At 37.8% G+C, this 27,383-nt stretch overlaps 1 pseudogene across 1 annotated transcript in view; it reads left to right on the forward strand.

The window, feature by feature from the left end:
- Window positions 1-25,407, forward strand: part of LOC309827158 (liprin-alpha-2-like) — a 78,401-nt pseudogene extending 52,994 nt beyond the window's left edge. The window contains exons 2-3 of the transcript in view: window positions 22,669-23,009; window positions 23,082-25,407. The product of the transcript in view is annotated as a liprin-alpha-2-like (transcript). The remainder of the gene's footprint in view (window positions 1-22,668; window positions 23,010-23,081) is intronic.
- Window positions 25,408-27,383: the final 1,976 nt, after the last annotated feature.

Consider the following 27,383-nt stretch of genomic DNA (forward strand, 5'->3'; position numbering starts at 1 on the left):
CATCAATATACACAAATCAATCAATGTGATACACCGTATTAACAAATTGAAGGAGAAAAACCTTATGGTCATCTCTGTAGATGCAGAGAAAACTTTCGACACAATTCAACACCCATTTATGATAAAAACCCTGCAGAAAGTAGGCATAGAGGGAACTTTCCTCAACATAATAAAGGCCATATATGACAAACCCACAGCCAACATTGTCCTCAATGGTGAAAAACTGAAAGCATTTCCACTAAGATCAGGAACAAGACAAGGTTGCCCACGCTCACCACTCTTATTCAACATAGTTTTGGAAGTTTTAGCCACAGCAATCAGAGAAGAAAAGAAAATAAAAGGAATCCAAATCGGAATAGAAAAAGTAAACCTGTAACTGTTTGCCAATGACATGATACTATACATAGAGAATCCTAAAGATGCTACCAGAAAACTACAAGAGCTAATCAATGAATTTGGTAAAGTAGCAGGATACAAAATTAATGCATAGAAATCTCTGGCATTCCTATACACTAATGATGAAAAATCTGAAAGTGAAATCAAGAAAACACTCCCATTTACCACTGCAACACAAAGAATAACATACCTAGGAATAAACCTACCTAAGGAGAAAAAAGACCTGTATGCAGAAAACTATAAGACACTGATGAAAGAAATTAAAGATGATACGAAGAGATGGAGAATTATACCATGCTCCTGGATTGGAAGAATCAACATTGTGAAATTAACTATACTACCAAAAGCAATCTACAGATTCAATGCAATCCCTATCAAACTACCACTGGCATTCTTCACAGAACTAGAACAAAAAATTTCACAATTTGTATGGAAACACAAAGGACCCTGAATAGCCAAAGCAATCTTGAGAACGAAAAATGGAGCTGGAGGAATCAGGCTCCCTGACTTCAGACTATACTATGAAGCTACAGTAATCAAGATGACATGGTACTGGCACAAAAACAGAAATATAGATCAATGGAACAGGAAAGAAAGCCCAGAGATAAACCCACACACATATGGTCACCTTATCTTTGATAAAGGAGGCAGGAATGTACAGTGGAGAAAGGACAGCCTCTTCAATAGGTGGTGCTGGGAAAACTGGACAGATACATATAAAAGTATGAGATTAGAACACTCCCTAACACCATACACAAAAATAAGCTCAAAATAGTTTAAAGACCTAGATGTAAGGCCAGAAACTATCAAACTCTTAGAGGAAAACATAGGCAGAACACTCTATGACATAAATCACAGCAAGATCCTTTTTGACCCACCTCCTAGAGAAATGGAAATAAAAACAAAAATAAACAAATGGGACCTAATGAAACTTCAGAGCTTTTGCACAGCAAAGGAAACCATGAACAAGACCAAAAGACAACCCGCAGAATGGGAGAAAATATTTGCAAATGAAAAACTGACAAAGGATTAATGTCCAAAACTTACAAGCAGCTCATGCAGCTCAATATCAAAAAATCAAACAACCCAATCCAAAAATGGGCAGAAGATCTAAATAGACATTTCTCCAAAGAAGATATACAGAGTGGCAACAAACACATGAAAAATGCTCAACATCATTAATCATTAGAGAAATGCAAATCAAAACTACAATGAGATATTATCTCACACCAGTCAGAATGGCCATCATCAAAAAATCTAGAAACAATAAATGCTGGTGAGGGTTTGGAGAAAAGAGAACACTCTTGCACTGCTGGTGGGAATGTGAATTGGTACAGCCACTATGGAGAACAATATGGAGGTTCCTTAAAAATCTACAAATAGAACTACCATATGATCCAGCAATCCCACTACTGAGCATATACCCTGAGAAAACCATAATTCAAAAAAGTCATGTACCAAAATGTTCATTGCAGCTCTATTTACAATAGCCGGGAGATGGCAAGAACCTAAGTGTCCATCATCGGATGAATGGATAAAGAAGATGTGGCACATATATACAATGGAATATTACTCAGCCATAAAAAGAAACGAAATTGAGTTATTTGTAGTGAGGTGGATGGACCTAGAGTCTGTCATACAAAGTGAAGTAACTCAGAAAGAGCAAGACAAATACCGTATGCTAACATATATATATGGAATCTAAGGGGAAAAAAAAAAAGGTTCTGATGAATCTAGGGCCAGGACAGGAATAATGGCGCAGACGTAGAGAATGGAGTTGAGTATGTGGGGAGAGGGAAGGGTAAGCTGGGACAAAGTGAGAGAGTGACATGGACATATATACACTACCATATGTAAAATAGCTAGTGTGAGCAGCTGCATAGCACAGGGAGATCAGCTGGGTGCTTTGTGCCCACCTAGAGGGGTGGGATAGGGAGGGTGGGAGGCAGACGCAAGAGGGAGGAGATATGGGAATATATGTATAGCTGATTCACTTTGTTATACAGCAGAAAGTAACACAACAATGTATAGCAATTATACTCCATTAAGGATGTTAAAAATTTTTTTAATTAAAAAAACCCTCCATAATTTTACTGTTTTAATTTTTAAAATTTAAATATGCCTATCAAGCATATTCAGTGATATTTAAGTGATAAAAATTTGCACGCAGTTGACTATGATTATTCACTTCTTAATGTTGATCCTTGACAATGGACTTTGCAAATTATAGTTTATTTACTATGCTCAGAGCAGGGATCCCTACAAGTAATTCCATTTTGCATGAAAATGTTTACTATTCTTTAAAGAAGGTAGGACAAGGGAGAAAAACTCCTAGATTAATATGATTCTCTGATTCACTTTTTAAAGGGAAATTTTCCCAAATTTACGCTTTCTTTCCACACCAAGTTAGACTTTTACAAAGTTAATATTCTTAAGTGCAAAGTTTTAAGTAATTTGGAAATGAACTTGATATGAGTGGATGGCAATGTTTTAAATAGAAATCCTCAACCTAGAATTTTTAAGTTGTCCAATATATACTAGCTGAATTAAGAGCAAGCAAACCTTTCTATGCTGTGTTGTGTGCAGACAGGTATATTTGACTGAGAAGATAGACATAATGTGATTCTTCTTAATGAGCCAAGGAGGGGAATATGGCCTAAGACCTTCCTGCCAGTCTTTCCTGTGCTCCTTTATATATAAGCTTGTACCCAAAAGAATGTCCATGTACTATTTACAAATGGACTTTGTCTATATGACTAGCAGAAGGAGTACCTTCCACACTGACATTTCATAAGTCTCAATGGAAGGACACTGGCATTTCTTTTGAGTAGCACTGGGATGTTGCCACTGTGCCTCCTTATTTTTTTGTGGTACGTGGGCCTCTCACTGTCGTGGGCTCTCCCGTTGCGGAGCACAGGCTCCGGACGCGCAGGCTCAGAGGCCATGGCTCACGGGCCCAGCCGCTCCGTGGCATGTGGGATCCTCCCGGACCGGGGCACAAACCCACGTCCCCTGCATCAGGAGGCGGACTCTCAACCACTGCGCCACCAGGGAAGCCCCGCCACTGTGCCTCTTTGGTTTATCTAGTGAGAGAACCAGGCTAAATCTATGAGTTTCCTCCTCATTAAGCCCCAGAAAGACTTTTAAGGTGTTTCTTCTCAATCTTGACACTTAACTCACCCATATAGGCTCAGACCAAAGAATTTAGCAAGAGGTAGATTGCTCAAATCTCTCTCAATCAGGAGCGATTTTGTCCGCCAGAGAATATTTAGCAATGTCTGTATAAAAAACTGAGGAGGGGGAGTGCTACTGACATCTAGGGATAGAACCTGGGGGTACTGCTACGCATCTTACAGGGCACAGAACAGCTCCCACCACGATGAGTTAGCAGGCCTGAAATGTCAGTAGTACAGAGGTTAAGCTAGCTTGATGTAGACCAAATGCGGGGGAGAAATGTCAATACAATACCACACTACCTCACATAACTAAGGAAAAATAATTTAACGCAAATTCTACTTGTCCAGATACAGACGGCTCTCCTCCTGCCATACTGGGTGATTACTTAAAAGGCTGTTGGGCACTTAAAATGCTGTGATAACTTCTTTTAATGACCTCATATTTTGAAGGGAAACATCCCCAAATGAAGGTACAATTTAAAAAATCCATTAGCATCTTTGTAGTAAATGTCTTCATTACCACGCCATACAGAGGAGTCATGGTGAGAGCCTGTTTTAAAAAGCAGTGGTTGCTTTGTTTTAAGAAAAATTGCCAACACAACAAAACAATGTCTCATTTTTTTCTACCATGACTTGGCAATGATTTCTTCTACTCTAAGGCCAAACATCTTCTCTAAAATATTCAAAGCACAGAAGGTAATTTATGACTATAAAATATCTCTGCTGTCTCTAAAGTTTAGCTTTTGAAGCTACCTTCTTTAAAATCTTTTGTTGCTGTTGCTCTTCACACCAAATTAGAATGAGTTGCCCACTGACTGTCTTTAAGCTAATGGTAACCTTGGTTCTGACATATAGGTTCACAAATAGGTTAAAATAATGTGTCATACCCATATGGACATATGTCCAACTGATTTTTTTAGCTTTAATATTTAAATTATAAACATAGCATATAAACACATTTATTAGAAAGATTCAAACATCACCAAATACATAGCGGAAAAGTGAAAATCCATCCCCAAATCTCATGCTCTACCTTATATATAGCATGTTAGGCAGTTTGATGGGTTTATAATTTTTCATTTCTACAATAATTTTTGAATAGGGAATATATGCAAATAGTTCAAAATTCAGAAGTTACCAAGGAGTTTACAGGAAAAATTGTCTCTTTCCTTCTGTGTTTCCAGCAATTAAATTCCCCTCCCTTGAAGCAAATCCTGCTAAGAGTACATATATTTGTGATATGTATCCTTCACATAGTATTTTATGCATTTATGGACATATATGTTTATAATGTGAAACTACCATTTATTGTTAACTACATGTCCAAACTGATAAGATCTTTACATATATTATCTCATTTAATCCTTGTATCAAACCTGAGGGGTAGAAAATACTTAATTTAAATATTTAAGAATTATGATATTATGAAACATAAAATTGTATAGGTCAAAAATGGTCAAATATCAACAAGTCATATAATTGGATCTAATATTAGGAAGTGGGAGATTTCCATTTTTTGCAGCAAGGAAGATACCCTGAGAACTTCCCCTCAACAAAACGAACTGTGCGTAGCTGAGTTTTCAATAAGAGGAAATCCCCAGAAGGCAAGTACAAGTTTGGAAATGAAAACAGCAAGAAACTCTGGGAGGTTAGAGGTATAACATCCAGGAAAGACCATGAGATAAAGCCTTTGAGCTCATAGAGAAAATGGAGGGTTCACAGGACATGGAATTGAAATTCTTATAAAAAGCAGGGACCTTTGAGTCACTACATCCTCAGTTAAAGGGAAATTTAGGAAAACAAATCTGCCCTTCAGCACAGATAGGCAAGGAAAGAACTTGTCTTCCTTTGCCTTGGCTCCGGGTAGAGGAAACAAAAAGGGCTTCCCTAAGAGTTCATTACACTTGGGGGCATTTTTTCCCTAGAGTTTGCAATTCTAATCGATGCTACCATGTAGAGTATAAGATTACAGCTAAGGAAGTAGCATGAAAGGGGTTTGGGCTAGGAATATGTCTGATAGATCTGTCAGAAACAAATGTACAACTGTTTTAGAGAGAAACCCCTTCAGCTCAGACCAGAAAAGATTCCCACAGGCAAAGTCCCACTTATCATGAAATAAATAGAAACAGAATAACAAGACACAAGGGGAAAAAGAGATTTAAGATTTAAGACAACAAATAGAACTTCTAGACTTGAAATATATGATCATTGAAATTAAAGTCTCAATGGGAAAGTCAAACAGCAGTTCAGAAAAAACACAGAAAATCATTGAAATCAAAGATGTAGCAGAGAAAAGATAAAAACAGGGAAAATGTAAAAGAGTTTAAGACATGGAGGAGAGAAAGAGAAGCCTCACTATGTGTCTAAAATCAATTTTAGATCAAAAGAAGAGTCAGTATTTAAAGAAATATTAGCTGAGAATCTCCAGAATTGATGAAAGACAGGAATATTCATGCTCAGAAAATGTGAGTCCCAAGCAGAACAGAACCCTACATTGCATCTTAGTGAAAATGCTGAAGATGAAAGACAAAGACCTTAAAAACAGCCTGTAATTGATTGGGATTGACAAATACACATTACTATATATAAAATAGATAACTAATAAGGACCTACTCTATAGCACAGGGAACTCTTCTCAATATTCTGTAATGACCTATATGGGAAAAGAATCTAAAAAAGAGTGAGTATATGTATATGTATGAATGATACACTTTGCTGTACAGCAGAAACTAGCACAACATTTTAAATCAACTATACTCCAATAAAATTTTTAAAAAATACACGCAGGAAAACCAAACCAAACCCCAAAATCAGCCAGTAAAACAACAGAGAAGCTTTATATGAGATTACAAATCCAGTAGCCAACAGAGTTTTGAACTCACACCTTTCAGACTCCAAATCCCATGTACCTTGCAGTTGCTGTGTTCTGCTCCCTAGCATTCCTAATTTCTGTTTTTCATCTCCTGCTATTACTCTCAGGCTACATGAAATGGCTTTATAAATATTTACTCTGTTCTAACAGCTTTTATAGCTTTTACTCTCTGCTTTTAAAATTTTAAACATGTCATTCATTCAACAAATATTTATTCAGCAACTACTGTGTGCAAGGCACTATTCTAGGATAAAAAACAGACACCACCTCGATAAAACAAATTAAAAGGTCGACAAATACCAGTCTTGATATTAGGATGCACTGATAACAGCTTAAAGGCTTGCTAGCATAATTTCTGACTGGTCATGCACTGAACTGATCATTAAATACCTTGCATACCATCTTGGATGTATCAGTTTTCACCAAAGTGTGGCGCTTTTTCTTGGAATGATCTCCTGAACTCTTATACACCCAGCCTGATAAATTCTATTTTTGGTGGGAATCGGGAGGTATAGAGACTAAGGTGGGAGGACTTCTGACTTTTTAGTGAGACGTACTTTAACTACTTCATTTCTTTTGGTGAAAACGGTTTCTCTTCTCCTCCTTCCACATTTATGTCACATATCAGGAACCCCTAGCTTATTCTGCAAAGATACATGAGGTTCTATTCCCATCTCTGCTCTTCTCAAATGTGGACAAAGAATGTCACCTGCTATTTCAGTAAACAAAGGATGTTGTGGCCATAAAGCCATCAGTCACTGCATCAGCCCCCCACCCCATGCACCCTGAGGGGAATTCAGGATGGACGAAAACATGATACTGGCCCTATAAAGTTAAGGAGCATATCAAAGGAATGATATCAATAAGCCCAGACTCTTGCATTTTCCTATACATAGAAAATCATTAAAATCATTAAATTGAGATGTCTGCTTTTTGTGATTAGCAGTAATCTTTTGATGTTCTACTACATGTTTCCCCACCCCCACCCCAGCTAAAACTCCTATATACCCTGGTTTCTCTCATACCTCTTGGGAACAGTTCCTCAGAGCTATCTGAGAGGCTGCTTCCCATGTTACAGTCCTCAGTAAAGTCAACTAATAAAACATAATTCTGAACTTTTAAGGTTGTGCATTTTTTTCAGTCGACAAACCCATCTTGTCTTCGTACCATTAAAACAAAAACAAGAAAAAGGTTTACCCGAGATTTCAGTGTATGAACATCTAATTTGATCTTTAGCCACATGCTGCTTAGTCCAAAAACAACAGTGATTCTACCTATCCTTTAAAACATGCACCATGTTGAAAAAATAGGTTCAAGATGGCGGCATAGAAGGACGTGCGCTCACTCCCTCTTGTGAGAGCACCGGAATCACAACTAACTGCTGAACAATCAACAACAGGAAGACACTGCAACTCACCAAAAAAGATACCACACATTCACAGACAAAGGAGAAGCCACAATGAGACAGTAGGAGGGTCGCAATCACAATAAAATCAAATCCCATAACTGCTGGGTGAGTGACTAACAGACTGGAGAACACTTATACCACAGAAGTCCACCCACTGGAGTGAAGGTTCTGAGCCTCACGTCAGGCTTCCAACCTGGGGGTTGGGCAACGGGAGGAGGAATTCCTAGAAAATCAGACTTTGGAGGCTAGCGGGATTTGATTGCAGGACTTTGACAGGACTGGGGGAAACAGAGACTCCACTCTTGGAGAGCACACAAAAAGTAGTGTGTGCATCAAGATGAAGGGAAAGGAGCAGTGACCCCACAGGAGACGGAACCAGACCTAACTGCTAGTGTTGGAGGATCTCCTGAAGAGGCAGGGGGTGGCTGTGACTCACCGTGAGGACAAGAACACAGGCAGCAGCAGTTCTGGGAAGTACACCTTGGCATGAGCCCTCGCAGAGTGCACCAAATTACCACCACCAAAGAGCCAGGTAGGCTCCAGTGTTGGGTCACCTTAGGCCAAACAACCAACAGGGAGGGAACCCAGCCCCACACATCTGCAGACAAGCGGATTAAAGTTTTGCTGCATTCTGCCCAACAGAGCAACAGTCAGCTCTACCCACCACCACTCCCTCCCATCAGGAAATGTGCACAATCCTCTTAGATAGCCTAATCCACCAGAAGGCAGACAGCAGAAGCAGGAAAGGTACAATCCTGCTGCCTGTGGAACAAAAACCACATTCACAGAAAGACAAGATGAAAAGGCAGAGGGCTATGTATCATATCAGATAAAGGAACAAGATAAAACCCCAGAAAAACAACTAAATGAAGTGGAGATAGCCAACCTTCCAGAAAAAGAATTCAGAATAATAATAGTGAAGATGATCCAGGACCACAGAAAAAAATGGAGGCAAAGATCGAGAAGATGCAGGAAATGCTTAACAGAGACCTAGAAGAATTAAAAAACAAAGAAAGATGAACAATACAATAACTGAAATGAAAACTACACTAGAAAGAATCAATAGCAGAATAACTCGTGTTTGGTAATTGCAATCATTGTTGCTTTTATTTTGCTCATCCATTTACAATGCTTGGTTGTGCATTTTGCACAACTTGGTGTCAGTTTATCTCTTGTAAAAATAAAATGCAGTGTGTGTGTGTGTGAGAAAAAACAAAGTTGTGAATATGTACTTATTTGGAATGATGTACAAAATATATTGTCTAATGAAATGAGGGAAAAAAATAGCAGAATAACTGAGGCAGAATAACGGATAAATGACCTGGTAGACAGAATGGTGGAATTCACTGCTGCAGAACAGAATAAAGAAAAAAGAATTAAAAGAAATGAAGACAGACTAAGAGACCACTGGGACAACATTAAATGCAACAACATTTGCATTATAGGGGTCCCAGAAGGAGAAGAGAGAGAGAAAGGACCCGAGAAAATATTTGAAGAGATTGTAGTCAAAAACTTCCCTAACATGGGAAAGGAAAGAGCCACCCAAGTCCAAGAAGCACAGAGAATCCCATACAGGATAAACCGTAGGAGAAACACATTAAGACACATTGTAATCAAACTGACAAAAATTAAAGACAAGGAAAAATTACTGAAAGCAACAAGGGAAAAACAACAAATAATATACAAGGGAACTCCCATAAGGGTAATAGTCGATTTCTCAGCAGAAACTCTACAGACCAGAAGGGAGTGGCATGATATATTTAAAATGATGAAAGGGAAGAACCTGCAACCAAGATTACTCTACACAGCAAGGATCTCATTGAGATTCAATGGAGAAATCAAAAGCTTTATAGACAAGCAAAAGCTAAAAGAATTCAGCACCACCAAACCAGCTCTACAACAAATGCTAAAGGAACATCTCTAATTGGGAAACACAAGAGAAGAAAAGGACCTACAAAAACAAACTGGTAACAATTAAGAAAATGGTAATAGGAACATACATATTGATAATTACCTTAAACATAAGTGGATTAAATGCTCCAACCAAAAGACACAGGCTTGCTGAATGGATACAAAAACAAGACCCATATATATGCTGTCCACAAGAGACCCATTTCAGACCTAGGGACACTACAGACTGAAAGTGAAGGGATAGAAAAAGATATTCCATACAAATGGAAGTCAAAAGAAAGCTGGAGTAGCAATACTCATATCAGATAAAGTAGACATTAAAATAAAGAATGTTACAAGAGACAAGGAAGGACACTACATAATGATCAAGGGATCAAACCAAGAAGATATAACAATTATAATTATATGTGCACCCAACATAGGAGCACCTCAATACATAAGGCAACTGCTAACAGCTATAAAAGAGGAAATCAACAGTAACACAAAAACAGCGGGGGACTTTAACACCTCACTTACACCAATGGACAGATCATCCAGACAGAAAATTAATCAGGAAACACAAGCTTTAAATGGCACAATAGACCAGGTAGATTTAATTGATATTTATAGGACATTCCATCCAAAATCAGCAGATTGCACTTTCTTCTCAAGTGCACGTGGAACATTCTCAAGGATAGATCATATCTTGGGTCACAAATGAAGCCTCAGTAAATTTAAGAAAATTGAAAACATATCAAGCATCTTTTCTGACTGCAACACTATGAGATTAGAAATCAATTACAGGGGAAAAAAAAGGAAAAAACACAAACACATGGAGGCTAAACACTACATTACTAAATAACAAAGAGATCACTGAAGAAATCAAAGAGGAAATCAAAAAATACATAGAGGCAAATGACAATGAAATCACGACGATCCAAAACCTATGGGATGCAACAAAAGCAGTTCTAAGAGGGAAGTTGATAGCAATACAATCCTACCTTTAGAAACAAGAAAAATCTCAAATAAACAACATAACCTTACACCTAAAGCAATTAGAGAAAGAAGAACAAAAAACCCCCAAACTTAACAGAAGGAAAGAAATCATAAAGATCAGATCAGAAACAAATGAAAAAGAAATGAAGGAAACAATAGCAAAATCAATAAAACTGAAACCTGGTTCTTTGAGAAGATCAACAAAATTGAAAAACCGTTAGCTAGACTCATCAAGAAAAAAAGGGAGAGGACTCAAGTCAACAGAATTAGAAATGAAAAAGGAGAAGTAACAACTGACACCACAGAAATACAGCACCCTAAGAGACTACTACAAGTAACTCTATGCCAATAAAATGGACAACCTGGAAGAAATGGACAAATTCTTAGAAAGGTATAACCTTCCAAGACTGAACCAGGAAAAAATAGAAAATATGAACAGACCCATCACAAGTAATGAAATTGAAACTGTGATTAAAAATCTTCCAAGAAACAGAAGTCCAGGACCAGATGGCTTCACAGGTGAATTCTATCAACCATTTAGAGAAGAGCTAACACCCATCCTCCTCAAACCCTTCCAAAAATCTTCAGAGGAAAGAACACTCCCAAACTCATTCTATGAGGCTCCCATCACCCTGACACCAAAACCAGACAAAGATACAACAAAAAAAGTAAATTACAGACCAATGTCACTGATGAACATCGATGCAAAAATCCTCAACAAAATACTAGCAAACAGAATCCAGCAACACATTAAAAGGATCATACACTATGTTCAAGTGGGATTTATCCCAGGTATGCAAGGATTCTTCAATATATGCAAATCAATCAATGTGATACACAATATTAACAAATTGAAGAAAAACCATATGATCATCTCAATGGATGCAGAAAAAGCTTTTTACAAAATTCAACACCCATTTATGATAAAAACTCTCCAGAAAGTGGACACAGAGGGAACCTACCTCAATATAATAAAGGCCATATATGACAAGCCCACAGCCAACATTGTTCTCAGTGGTGAAAAACTGAAAGCATTTCCTCTAAGATCAGGAGCAAGACAAGGTTGCCCACTCTCAGTGCTATTATTCAACATAGCTTTGGAAGTCCTAGCCACAGCAATCAGAGAAGAAAAAGAAATAAAAGGAAATCAAGTCATAATAGAAGAAGTAAAACTGTCACTGTTTGCAGATGACATGATACTATACATAGAGAATCCTAAAGATGCTACGAGAAAACTGCTAGAGCTAATCAATTAATTTGGTAAAATTGCAGGATACAAAATTAATGCACAGAAATCTTTTGCATTCCTATACACTAATGATGAAAAACCTGAAAGAGAAATTAAGGAAACACTCCCATTTACCACTGCAACAAAAAGAATAAAATACCTAGGGATAAACCTACCTAGGGAGACAAAAGACCTGTATGCAGAAAACTATAAGACACTGATGAAAGAAATTAAAGATGATACAAACAGATGGAGAGATATACCCCTGTTCCTGGATTGGAAGAATCAATATTGTGAAAATGACTATACTAGTGAAAGCAATCTACATATTCAATGCAATCCCTATCAAATTACCAATGGCATTTTTTTACAGAACTAGAACAAAAAATCTTAAAATTTGTAGGAAGACACAAAAGACTCCGAATAGCCAAAGCAGTCTTGAGGGAAAAAAAGGAGCTGGAGGAATCAGACTCCCTGACTTCAGACTATACTACAAAAGCTACAGTAATCAAGACAGTATGGTACTGGCACAAAAACAGAAATATAGATCAGTGGAACGGGTTAGAAAGCCCAGAGATAAACCCATGCACCTATGGTCAACTAATTCATGACAAAGGAGGGAAGGATATACAATGGAGAAAAGACAGTCTCTTCAGTAAGTGATGTTGGGAAAACTGGACAGCTATATGTGAAAGAATGGAATTAGACTCTCTGTAACACCATACACAGAAATAAACTCAAAATGGATTAGAGACCTAAATATAAGACCAGACACTATGAAACTCTTTGAGGAAAACATAGGAAGAACACTCTTTGACATAAATCACAGCAAGATCATTTTTGATACACCTCCTAGAGTAATGGAAATAAAACAAAAATAAACAAATGGGACCTAATGAAACTTATAAGCTTTTGCAAATCAAAGGATACTACAAACAAGATGAAAAGACAACCCTCAGAATGGGAGACAGTATTCGCAAATGAATCAACAAAGGATTAATCTCCAAAATATATAAACAGCTCATGCAGCTCAATATTAAAAAACAAACAACCCAATCCAAAAATGGGCAGAAGACCTAAATAGTCATGTCTCCAAAGAAGACATACAGATGACCAAGAAGCACATGAAAAGCAGCTCAACATCACTAATTATTAGAGAAATATGATGAAAACTACAATGAAGTATCACTTCACACCAGTTATAATGGGCATCATCAGAAAATCTCCAAACAACAAATGCTGGAGAGGGTGTGGAGAAAGGAAACCCTCTTGCACTGTTGGTGGAAATGTAAATTGATACAGCCACTATGGAGAACACTATGGAGGTTCCTTAAAAACTACAAATAGAACTACCATATGATCCAGCAATCCCACTACTGGGCATATACCCTGAGAAAACCATAATTCAAAAAGAGTCATGTATCAAAATGTTCATTGCAGCTCTATTTACAATAGCCAGGAGATGGAAACAACCTAAGTGTCCATCATCGGATGAATGGATAAAGAATATGTGGTGTATATATATACAATGGAATATTACTCAGCTATAAAAAGAAACAAAATTCAGTCATTTGTAGAGTCTAGAGACTCTATAAATGGATCTAGATGGATGGATCTAGAGACTGTCATACAGAATGAAATAAGTCAGAAAGAGAAAAACAAATATCGTATATTAATGCATATATGTGGAACCTAGTAAAACGGTACAGATGAACCAGTTTGCAGGGCAGTAATAGAGACACAGATGTAGAGAACAAACATATGGACACCAAGGGGGAAAAGTGGTGGGACAGGGGGTGGTGGTGTGATGAATTGGGAGATTGGGATTGACATGTATACACTAATATGTATAAAATGGGTAACTAATAAGAACCTGCTGTATAAACAAATAAATTAAATTAAATTAAAAAAAAAAGATTACAGAGCTCATAAGTGGCAGACATACTGGAGACTCTAAACCCCATGTCTTCCCATGTTGCCACACCATTGCATCGAGAGAGACTTCATCTGTGACTACTGCTATGTACCAGATCTTAAGACATGAATGAGACAGAGGGATCTGAGGCTCAAGTGTTTCTGCATATAAAAGAAATGATGTTGAGCTTTCTAACCAAAACACGGTGTGGATATTGGGTGGCCAACAGGTATTTGTGGAATAAACATACACAGGTCCACAATACATTTGTATCCTAATTGAGCTCCAGCAAATTCCTGGCTCTTCCCTCTCTCTGGTTGGATTTCCATTCCTTGGTCTGCTGGTTCTGGTTGCACTCAGGTGGAGTTCTGAAGAGTTACGCTGGGTGAGGGATGTGAAGTTGTTTTGTTCATAATCTCACATTCTCTTCTTTTGTTAAGCAGTCTCCTTAAATGGATGTTTAGGTGCTATTGCTGTCATTTGACCCAAGTCATTTAACCTCTCTGAAATCCAGTTTCCTTAGCTCTAAAATGTGTCGAGTAGATCATTTCCAGGGACCTTTTAAACACTTGATCTCAAAGGATTTTGAGGAGACTATGACAATCTACAGAACATCTTATGTCACATAACTTAAATTTGTGGTTTTATAAAGCAAAGCAATTTTATGTGAGAATAATCATTATTGGTCTCACTTCCTGAATTATGGATGACCACAGCCCCTCATTTTTGACTGTCTGAATTCTAACTGAGCTCGATTTTGAGTATTCACTATGTGTCAGTTATATATACTTTTTACTACATGTAGTAATTTATGTAGTGCTCACCACAATTCTATGGTATTTGTACTTTTGCCTGTTTTACTGATGAGGAAGCAAGAGCGAAGAGATGTTAAGTAAGTTCACCCAAGGCCACAGACGTAGTGAACTGTGGAGCTAAGTTTAGAAACAAGAAAGTTTGGTTCCAGAGCCCGTGCTCTTAAATCACTATCCTTTCTGCCTCAAAAAGTTTCACTCTGAATATCAGATGCTTGTCTAGAGTTTCAAAGTTAAAACTATGGGGAAACTCTAGTATTCTTATTTCAAGTAAGAAAGCACACTGAATGAACCAACATTCATTTCTTATTTTACAAATGTAAAATTGTACAGACAGACGTTACTAAATAACCAAAAGATCACTGAAGAAATCAAAGAGGATATCAAAAAATACCTAGAGACAAATGACAATGAAAACACGACGATCCAAAACCTATGGGATGAAGCAAAAGCAGTTCTAAGAGGGAATTTTATAGCAATACAATTCTACCTCAAGAAACAACAAACATCTCAAATAAACAATCTAACCTTACATCTAAAGGAACTAGAGAAAGAAGAACAAACAAAACCCAAAGTCAGTAGAAGGAAAGAAATCATAAAGATCAGAGCAGAAATAAATGAAATAGAAACAAGGAAAACAATAGGAAAGATCAATAAAACTAAAACCTGGTTCTTTGAGAAGGTAAATAAAATTGATAAAACATTAGCCAGACTCATCGAGAAAAAGATGGAGAGGACTCAAGTCAATAAAATTAGAAATGAAAAAGGAGAACTTACAACAGATACCTCAGAAATACAAAGCATCCTAAGAGACTACTACAAGTAATGCTATGCCAATAAAATGGACAACCTGGAAGAAATGGACAAATTCTTAGAAAGGTATAAACTTCCAAGCCTGAACCAGGAAGAAATAGAAAATATGAACAGACCCATCACAAGTAATGAAATTGAAACTGTGAATAAAAATTTTCCAACAAACAAAAGTCCAGGACCAGATGGCTTCACAGGTAATTCTATCAAACATTTAGAGAAGAGATAACACCCATCCTTCTCAAACTCTTTTAAAAAATTGCAGAGGAAGGAACACTCCCAAACTCATTCTATGAGGCCACCATCACCCTGATACCAAAACCAGACAAAGATATTACAAAAAAAGAAAGTTACAGACCAATAACACTGATGAATATAGATGCAAAAATGCTCAAGAAAATACTAGCAAACAGAATCCAACAACACATTAAAAGGATTGTACACTATGATCAGGTGGGATTTATCCCAGGGATGCCAGGATTCTTCAGTATATGCAAGTCAATCAATGTGATACACCATATTAAAAAACTGAAGAAGAAAAACCATATGATCATCTCAATGGATGCAGAAAAAGCTTTTGACAAAATTCAACAACCATTTATGATAAAAACTCTCCAGAAAGTGGGCATAGAGGGAACCTACCTCAACATAATAAAGGCCATATACAACAAACCCTCAGCCAACATCATTCTCAATGGTGAAAAACTGAAAGCATTTCCTCTAAGATCAGGAACAAGACAAGGGTGTCCACTCTCACCGCTATTATTCAACATAGTTTGGGAAGTCCTAGCCACGGCAGTCAGAGAAAAAAAGAAATAAAAAGAATACAAATTGGAAAACAAGAAGTAAAACTGTCACTGTTTGCAGATGATATGATAGTATACATAGAGAATCCTAAAGATGCCACCAGAGAACTACTAGAGCTAATCAATGAATTTGGTAAAGTTGCAGGATAGAAGTTTCTGTGATGCACAGAAATCTCTTGCATTCCTATACAGTAATGATGAAAAATATGAAAGAGAAATTAAGGAAACACTCCCATTTACCATTGCAATAAAAAGAATAAAATATCTAGGAATAAACCTACCAATTACCAATGGCATTTCTTTTTTTTTTTTTTTTTTTTTTTTTTGCAGTACACGGGCCTCTCACTGCTGTGGCCTCTACCGTTGTGGAGCACAGGCTCCGGACGCGCAGGCTCAGCGGCCATGGCTCACAGGCCCAGCCGCTCCACGGCATGTGGGATCTTCCCGGACCGGGGCACAAACCCGTGTCCCCTGCATCGGCAGGCAGACTCTCAACCACTGTGCCACCAGGGAAGCCCATCAATGGCATTTCTTACAGAACTAGAACAAAAAATCTTAAAATTTGTATAGAGACACAGAAGACCCCGAATAGCCAATGCGGTCTTGAGGAAAAAAAAACGGAACTGGAGGAATCAGATTCCCTGACTTCAGACAATACTACAAAGTGACAGTAATCAAGACAATATGGTAGTGGCACAAAAACAGAAATATAGATCAATGGAATGGGATAGAAAACCCAGAGATAAACCCACACACCTATGGTCAACTAGTATATGACAAAGGAGGCAAGGATATACAGTGGAGAAAAGACAGTCTCTTCAATAAGTGGTGCTGGGAGAACTGGACAGCTACATGTAAAAGAACGAAATTAGAACATTCCCTAACACCACACACAAAAATAAACTCGAAATGGATTAAAGACCTAAATGTAAGACTGGACAGTATAAAACTTAGAGGAAAACCTAGGTAGAACAATTTTTGACATAAATCACAGCAAGAATTTTTTTGATCCACCTCCTAGAGTAATGGAAATAAAAACAAAAATAAACAAATGGGACCTAATGAAACTTAAAAGCTTTTGCACAGCAAAAGAAACCATAAACAAGAAGAAAAGACAACCCTCAGAATGGGAGAAAATATTTGCAAATGAATCAATGGACAAAGGATTAATCTCCAAAATGTATAAACAGCTCATGCAGCTCAATATTAAAAATACAAACAACCCAATCCAAAAATGGGCAGAAGACCTAAATAGACATGTCTCCAAAGAAGACATACAGATGACCAAGAAGCACATGAAAAGCTGCTCAACATCACTAATTATTAGAGAAATGCAAATCAAAACTACAATGAGGTATAACCTCATACCAGTTAGAATGGGTATCATCAGAAAACCTACAAACAACAAATGCTGGAGAGGGTGTGGGGAAAAGGGAACCCTCTTGCACAGTTTGTGGGAATGTAAATTGATACAGCTACTATGGAGAGCAGTATGCAGGTTCATTAAAAGACTAAAAATAGAATTACCGTATGACCCAGCAATCCCACTACTGGTCATATACCCTGAGAAAACCATAATTCAAAAAGACACATGCACCCCAATGTTCACTGCAGCACTATTTACAATAGCCAGGACATGGAAGCAACCTAAATGCCCATCGACAGACAAATGGATAAAGGAGTTGTGGTACATATATACAATGGAATACTACTCAGCCATAAAAAGGAACGAAACTGGGTCATTTGTAGAGTCGTGGATGGATCTAGACACTGTCATACAGAGTGAAGTAAGTCAGAAAGAGAAAAACAAAAATCGTATATTAACGCATATATGTGGAACCTAGAAAAATGGTACAGATGAACCAGTTTGCAGGGCAGAAATTGAGACACAGATGTAGAGAACAATTGTATGGACACCAAGGGGGGAAAGCTGGGTGGGGGGGGGGTGGTGGTGTGATGAATTGGAAGATTGGGATTGACATATATATATATACTAATATGTATGAAATGGTTAACTAATAAGAACCTGCTGTATAAAAAATATATATATAATAAAATTCAAAACAAAAATACATGCACCATGTCTATATTAGCTTGCATTTGGATAGGTATGTATGTTTTTAAACTATTTCACAGGTGTCATATTAAAATTCATATATATGTGTATACATACATGTTTGTAAAAAATCAAAATGTTAAATAGTTCAGTCAAAATTATTTAGACTTTTTGAGGATGGTGGTTTAAAATGTTTAATTTTGTAACCCAAGGGGGCAGTGGAATTTATCAGACTAGGATAAAGAAAAATATTAAACGAATCCATTGGTTACTTTATAAAGCCAAACCAAACAACTAATATAAAAGTAAAATTTTTTAAATTTTATAAAATATTTCATTTTGAGTGTATCATACAGAGTAAAAGTGTATAACTGTATAAAATAACAAAAATAAAAGGAACAAACCTTGCTTATCAGCCAGCTTAAAAAACAAAACGTTACTAATGTTTTTGGACGCTACTGTGTACCCCTCCATGATAGCAACACCACTCTCTCCCTTCCCAGATGCAATCACTATACTAAGTTTTGTGATAATCTCCCTGTACCTTTTCTTCATATTTTAATCGCATGTATGTGTCCCTGAACAATATATTGTTTAGCTATGCCTATTTTTGAACTTCATATGAATGGAACTGTACTTCTGTATTCTGCAATTTGCTTTTTGAGCTCAAATTTTCTTCTGAAATTCATTTATGTTGGTGCCTATAGCTGTAATTCATTTTTACTACAGCACAGTATTTCATTATGTGATTATACTACAATTTATCCATTCTAATTTCAATGGACAATTGAGTTGTTTCTAGTGTTTGTTGCTGTTATGAGCAATGCTACTATAAACATTTTTCATCATGTTTCTTGGTGCACATGTGCAAAGATTTGGATTAGAATTGCTGGGGCAAGGGGTTTATGCACATGGAAGTTGAATGGTAGGTAAATTATTCCCCAAGATCATTGTCCCAATTTGTGTTCTTACCTGCTCCAATAAATTCTACTGTTCTATGTTCCTCTCGTCACTTGGTTTTGTCAGACTTTAATTTTTTTCTAGTCTGGCAGCTGTGAAATGATATATTATTATTTAAATGTTCACTGATTGTAATGAGATAGAGAATCTTTTGATATTTATTGGCTATTCGTGTCACCCAATAAATAAATAAATAAACGATTGTTTATATTCTTCTATTGACACACGAGGTTTTTATATATTGTGGACACTAGTCCTTTTTTTTTTTTTTTTTGCGGTACGTGGGCCTCTCATTGCTGCGGCCTCTCCCGCTGTGGAGCACAGGCTCCGGACGTGCAGGCTCAGCGGCCATGGCTCACGGGCCCAGCCGCTCCGTGGCATGTGGGATCTTCCCGGACTGGGGCACGAACCCGTGTCCCCTGCATCGGCAGGCGGACTCACAACCACTGCGCCACCAGGGAAGCCCGACACTAGTCCTTTTTATATTTTTTGTTATGTGTATCACAAATACATTTTCTCAGTTTGTGGTTTGTCTTTTACACCCTTCACAGGGTCTTTTTTTTTTTAATTGAAGTATAGTTGATTTACAATGTTGTGTCAGTATCTGCTGCACAGCAAAGTAATTCAGTTATACATATATACACATTATTTTTCGTATTCTTTTCCATTGTGGGTTATCACAGGATATTGAATATAGTTCCCTGTGCTGTACAGTAGAACCCTGTTGTTTATCTATTCTACATATAATAGTTTGCATCTGCTAATCCCAAACTCCCAATCCATTCCTTCCCCAATCCCCTCCCCCTTTGGCAACCACAGGTCTTTACAAGGGTCTTTTAATGCATGGTTCTGAATTGTGATGAAGCTGAATTTCTTAATACTTGGCATAGTTTACATAATTTTTGTTTTAAAATCCCTAAGGATATAGAGGTTTTTCTCTTTTATTTTCTTCTAGAATTTCTAATGTTTTGCCTTTTGTACTTACAGCTTGATACGTTAGAAACTGATTTTTTGTGTAAGGTATGAGGTAAGGATCAGTTTACAGTTTTGTCCTTATAGATGAGCAATTATTTTAGAACCATTTATTGAATAATCTGTCCTTTCCCACTAATCCTGAATTTAGTTGTGCCTTATGTCAAGTTTTCTATGTGCAGAGACCATTTTCTTATTTTTCCATTCTATTCCATTGCTCTATCTCTGCACCAGTTACAGTTTTAATTATTATGAATTTTTCTGGCAGGAAAATTCTCTCTACTTGATTCTTTAGGACTGTCTTGGCTCTTTGCTCTTCCATCTAAATTTTTAAATCTTTTTAAAAAATCTGTAATTCCAGTAAATATGAATAACTTGAGTAAGCACTTATATCTTTACAATATTAACTCTTCAATAGATGAACATAACATGTATCTCTCTTTATTTAGAACTTTTTAAATGTCTTTTGATTCAGTTTTATTATTTTCCCTGTAGAAAGCTTGTTTATTGTTTGATATATGTATTCCTAAATACCATCTATTTTCAGTTGCTGTGTAAACAGTAACTTTAAAAAAACCTGAATTTGGGCTTCCCTGGTGGCGCAGTGGTTGAGAGTCTGCCTGCCGATGCAGGGGACATGGGTTCGTGCCCCAGTCTGGGAGGATCCCACATGCCGTGGAGCGGCTGGGCCCGTGAGCCATGGCCGCTGAGCCTGCGCGTCTGGGGCCTGCGCGTCTGGAGCCTGTGCTCCGCGACAGAAGAGGTCACAAAGGTGAGAGGCCCACGTACCGCAAACAAACAAACAAAAAACAAAAAAACCCCTGAATTTTCTGTTCGTTGCTGGTATATAGAAACGCAGCTGTTTTTTGTGTATTAATCTTACATATTGCCACCTTGACAGGTTTCCATAACAATTTCAGTAATTTGTATATCCCCCTTTGTGTTGTCTATGTAGATGATCATATCATCTATAGATGACATTTTTCTCCTTCCATTACTTTTCTACCATTTTCTCCTTGTCACATTATTTTAAGACCTCCAGTACAATGTTGAATACCCATGATGATAGCGAGTATGTTTATACTGTTCCTTAAGGAGAACACTTGTAACATTTCACTATTGAATACATCTTGTGTTTTTATATACACTGACAGATTTGTTCTTTGAACTGGCCTATATCTTTTCTTTTACTAATTGTGGTTTTGGTATTAAGTTATAACTTTTAGAAGAAATATTCCACTCTGGTTTTTGTTATAGGCCCTAAAGAGTTTGTGAAAAATTCTTCTTCTTTTCCTTGAAAGAAGTAGAATTGTCCTATAAAACCATCTGAGCCTGGTGTTTGATTTGTGGAAGAAAAATGACTACAAGTCTAATTTCTTCAATGGCCATAGACTAGAGTTTCTACTTATTGAGACTGTTTTAATAATTTGACCATTTCACGTATTTCTAAAGTTTTTGGCATACAGCTGTTCATAATATCCTCTGCTTGGTTTCTGCAGTGTTTGTATGTCTTCCTTTTCCTTTTCCCAAATTATTTACCTATGCCTTTTTCTTTTTCAGTTTTGTCAATTTTCTTATTCTTTTTGAAGAACTATATTTTGGCTTTGCTCATTCTGTCTATTGAATCTTTATTTTCTATTTCACTTATTTTTATCTTTATTAATTAGACCTGCCTAATTTCTTTAGAGTTATTCTGTTTTTCTAACTTCTTAAAGTTGTATATTTAGCTCATTTATTTTCAGAATTTCTTCTTCTCTACCACAAGTACCCAGGACTATGCTCAAAAGTAACAGTTCTCACACATGAAAAGATGCTCAACATCGCTAATTATAATATTAGAGAAATGCAAATCAGAACTACAATGAGGTATCACCTCACACCAGTCAGAATGGCCATTATCAAAAAGTCTACAAACAATAAATGCTGGAGAGGGTGTGGAGAAAAGGGAACCCTCTTACACTGTTGGTGGGAATGTAAATTGGTACAACCACTATGGAAAACAGTATGGAGGTTCCCTAAAAAGCTAAAAATAGAACTAGCATATGATCCAGCAATCCCACTCCAGGCGTTTATCTGGAAAAAAAATTAAAAAGATACAGAGTGTTCATTGCTACATTATTTGCAATAGCTAAGACATGGAAGCAACCTAAATATCCATCAACAGATGAATAGATAAAGAAGATATGGTACATATATACAATGGAATATTACTCAGCCATAAAAAAGAATGGAATAGACTGGAGCCTAGAGGCTCTTTGGTGGGGCTAATGGCAGACTCCAGGAAGGCTCACGCCAAGGGGTACTTCCCAGAACTTCTGCTGCCAGTGTCCTTGTCCCCGCAGTGAGCCACAGCCACCCCCTGCCTCTGCAGGAGACCCTCCAACACCAGCAGAATATTGAATCCCTGACAGGAGGGCTGACTGGTTCTAAGCGGGTTGATCCACCGGAATTTGCTGCACTGACAAAAGAATTAAATGCCAGCAGGGAACAACTTCTAAAAAAGGAAGAAGAAATTTCTGAACTTAAAGCTGAAAGAAACAATACAAGACTGTTACTGAAGCATTTGGAGTACCTTGTGTCACGATATGAAAGGTCACTAAGAATGACGGTGGTGAAGTGACAAGCCCTGTCCCCCTCTGGAATGTCCAGCGAAGTCGAGGTTCTCAGGTCACTGAAATCTTTATTTGAGCACCTCAAGGCTTTGGATGGAAGGTAAGGGAGTGACTGAGGGTTTCTTTAGAAAGAGTCTCTGCACTGGAAGAAGAACTAGCTGCTGCTAATCAGGCGATTGCTGCTTTGCATGAACAAAATGTTCGTATACAAAGAAAAATGGCATCAAGTGAGGGATCCACAGAATCAGAACATCTTGAAGGGATGAAACTTGGCCAGAAAGTCCATGAAAAGCGTTTGTCCAATGGCTCTATAGACTCAACTGATGAAACAAGTCTTGTAGTTGAACTATAAGAATTGCTTGAAAAACAAAACTATGAAATGGCCCAAATGAAAGAATGTTTAGCAGCCCTTTCTTCTCAAGTGGGAGAGGTGGAACAGGAAGTAGAGACAGCAAGAAAGGGTCTCATTAAAACAGAAGAAATGGAACACTAAGTATCAAAGGGACATTAGGGAGGCCATGGCACAGAAGGAAGACATGGAAGAAAGAATCATGACCCTTGAGAAGCGTTACCTCAGTGCTCAGAGAGAATCTACCTCCATACATGACATGAATGACAAACTAGAAAATGAGTTAGCAAATAAAGAGGCCATCCTATGGCAGATGGAAGAGAAGAACAGACAGTTACAAGAGCGTCTTGAGCTGGCTGAGCAAAAGTTACAGCAAACTATGGGAAAAGCTGAGAGCTTACCTGAAGTAGAGGCTGAACTGGCTCAGAGAACTGCAGCCCTAAGAAAGGCTGAAGAAAGACATGGAAACATTGAAGAATTTATGAGGCATCTAGAAGGTCAAATTGAAGAGAAAAATCAAGAACTTCAAAGAGCTAGGCAAAGAGAGAAAATGAATGAGGAGTACAACAAAAGATTATCCGATACTGTGGATAGACTTCTGACTGGATCCAACAAACGCTTACAGCTACACTTAAAGGAACGAATGGCTGCTCTAGAAGAGAGGAATGTTTTAATTCAAGAATCAGAAACTTTCAGAAAGAATCTGGAAGAATCTTTACATGATAAGGAAAGATTAGCAGAAGAAATTGAAAAGCTGAGATCTGAACTTGACCAGATGAAAATGAGAACTGACTCTTTAATTGAACCCACAATATCAAGAACTCATCTAGACACCTCAGCTGAGCTGCGGTATTCTGTTGGATCCCTAGTGGACAGCCAGTCTGATTACAGAACAACCAAAGTAATAAGAAGACCAAGGAGAGGTCACATGGGTGTGCGGAGAGATGAGCCAAAGGTGAAATCTCTTGGGGATCACGAATGGAATAGAACACAACAAATTGCAGTGCTAAGCAGTCTCCCTTTTGAAAGTGACGTAGAAAGGTCTGACATTGATGATGATGAAAGAGAAACGATTTTTAGCTCAATGGATCTTCACTCTCCAAGTGGTCATTCTGATGCCCAGACCCTAGCCATGATGCTTCAGGAACAGCTGGATGCTATCAACAAAGAAATCAGACTAATTCAGGAAGAAAAACAATGTAGAGTTACATGCTGAAGAAATTGAGAATAGAGTGGCTAGTGTGAGTCTGGAAGGCCTGAATTTAGCGAGGGTCCTTTCAGGTACCTCCATCACTGCCTCGATTACAGCTTCTTCACTGGCCAGTTCATCTCCCCCCCCCCAGTGGACACTCAACACCAAAGCTCACCCCTCAAAGTCCTGCCAGGGATATGGATCGGATGGGAGTCACGACACTGCCAAGTGATCTAAGGAAACATCGGAGAAAGACTGCAGTGGTAGAAGAAGATGGTCGGGAGGATAAATCAACAATTAAATGTGAAACTTCTCCTCCCCCTCCCCCTAGAGCCAACAGGATGACTCACACCCTCCCTTCTTCCTACCGCAATGATGCCCTAAGTAGTTTAACTGCCTCCCTCAAGCCTGAAAGCCTTGGGCTTGGCAGTGCCAACAGCCACCAAGACTCTCTTCACAAAGCCCCCAAGAAGAAAGGAATCAAGTCTTCAATAGGACGTTTGTTTTGGTAAAAAAGAAAAACCTCGACTTGGGCAGCTCCGAGGCTTTATGGAGACTGAAGCTGCAGCTCAGGAGTCCCTGGGGATAGGCCAACTTGGAATTCAAACTGAGGATAGAAGACTGAGGAAAAAGCATGAACCTCTAGAAGAAGCTTGGAGAAAGGGATTACCTTTTGCCCAGTGGAATGGGCCCACTGTAGTCGCGTGGTTAGAGCTCTGGTTGGGAATGCCTGCTTGGTAAGTGGCAGCCTGCGGAGCCCATATGAAGAGCGGTGCCACTGTGTCTGCTTTATCAGACACTGAGATCCAGAGAGAAACTGCAATCAGCAATCCTCTGCATCGCTTAAAGCTCCAATTAGCAATCCCGGAGATGGTTTCCCTAACCAGTCCTTCAGCTCCTCTGACATCCGAAACTGTGAGTCCATTTGTGCGCCTTCCCTCTCCCAGTGCTGGGTGAACAGCAGCATCTCCAAGTCCACAGAGCAAATCTGTGGCAGCATGAATTATTCTGAGGAGATTTAGCTTGCTCTTCATTAACCTTGCTGCTACTCTTAATAGGTTTTCAACTGAGCAGCTGTGATTCCTACCAGACTTGAAGCCTGCAACCAAGATAGACTTTTGAGCTAGCCTCTAAAGTTTAGATTTTTCTCCCAAGCAACAAGACCAAGAGTTTACTCTTTTTCAGAATTTTTTTTTAATTTAATCTAACATCTCAGGAGATGAGCTATAGGCATTAGTACTTTTTGTACTTGTAATGCTAAACTCACTACTTCTTAAGCAGTTTTCATAATTATGAAAGTTCCTCAGTATTTAATGCTTTATAAATACCAAGTGGATTACCTTCCTTCAAAAAAAAAAAGAATGAAGTAATTCCATTTGCAGCAACATGGATGAAACTAGAGATTATCATACTAAGTAAATCAGACAGAGAAAGGTAAGTATCATATGATATTGGTATATGTGGAATCTAAAAAAATGATACAAGTGAACTTATTTACAAAACAGAAACAGACTCACAGAACTCGAAAGCAAACTTACGGTTACCAAAGGGGATAGGGAGGGGAGGAGGGATAAATTATGAGCTTGGGATTAACATACACACACTACTATATATAAAATAGAGAACAAACAAGGACCTACTGTATAGCACAGGGAACTCTACTCAATGTTCTGTAATAACCTATATGGGAAAAGAATCTGAAAAAGAATGAATATATGTATATGAATAACTGAATCACTATGCTATATCCCTGAAACTAACACAACCTTGGAAATCAACTACACTCCAATAAAATTTAAAAAAGCCTGTTCTCTATTTTGTCTTGCAATACTGGAAATGACACTCTTCAAACCACATTTTTCCTTTCCTTAGGGTTGCCTGTTAGTTTCTTCCAATAGCTGCTAAAGGGAGACTAGGAGACTGGAGGAAGGAGAAGGAACCTGTCCCTTCTGTGTTTGCTTCCTGTTAATGGCACCCCAGAAATGTTTCTTTACTTTGGCAGTGACATTTTTTGTTCCAGTTTTTTCTATAATCCCATAACCAGCATCACTGTCTCTCCTTAGAGACACCAGCACCAGGTGGCCAGTGCTTCCTTCCTCAGTGGTTTGATTCGAAGATCTGCAGGGACGGGGGGCTTCCTCTGAACCCCTGAACATCAGCACCTGCTGAACAGCACCCTCTCATCAGAGATCTGGGTCCCAGCTCTGAGCAGTCTCTTTTCCAAGCTGTTAAATTCCGAAAATAGTAACCTCTTCCTTTTTTCCCACAGCTCTAGAAGTAACAGATACTGCCTGCAGTTACTATCCCTGTTGCCTCAGTTGTCCTGAAACCTCTTTACACAGTTCCTATATTAGTTTTTTGTTTCCCTGAATGAACCCTGACTGACATAGTCATAGACTATATGGATTAACTAATTCTTCATGAGTCAGTTTTAGTATGTTCTATCATTTTAGATTTTGAACCATTACATCTGCTTCAAAATAACTTCTGCTTGTTTTCTGCAGCCTATATATAGCACCCTTTTCACTTTCAGACTTCTAAAAGTAAGCTATAAAGTATTCTTTTAACATGAAGATGCTCTAGTTGCATCTTGGAAATTTTTATATATAGTTTTTCATTCACATTTGGTTCTAAGTATTTTAAATTTTTGTGTGGTTTCTTTTACCCACGGGTAATTAAAGCATGTGTTTAAATTTCAAATGCATGAAATTTAAAAATTCCCCTTTTGGTAATAATATCTATCTTAATTTCCTTGAGTTCAGAGATTAGGATATGTATGATATAGATTTTTGAAATTAAGGAGTTGCTTTATGTCCAGTTCATAACGCATTTCAAAAAACATGTTCCACGTGTACTTGAAAATGTATTCTAATAGTGAGCTCAGAATTCTATATATATACACATTAGATCAAGCTTTTTAATTGAGTTCAAAT

Source organism: Grampus griseus, assembly GCF_964374135.1.
Source record: "Grampus griseus genome assembly, chromosome: 9".
In the NCBI taxonomy this organism is placed as follows: Eukaryota; Metazoa; Chordata; class Mammalia; order Artiodactyla; family Delphinidae; genus Grampus; species Grampus griseus.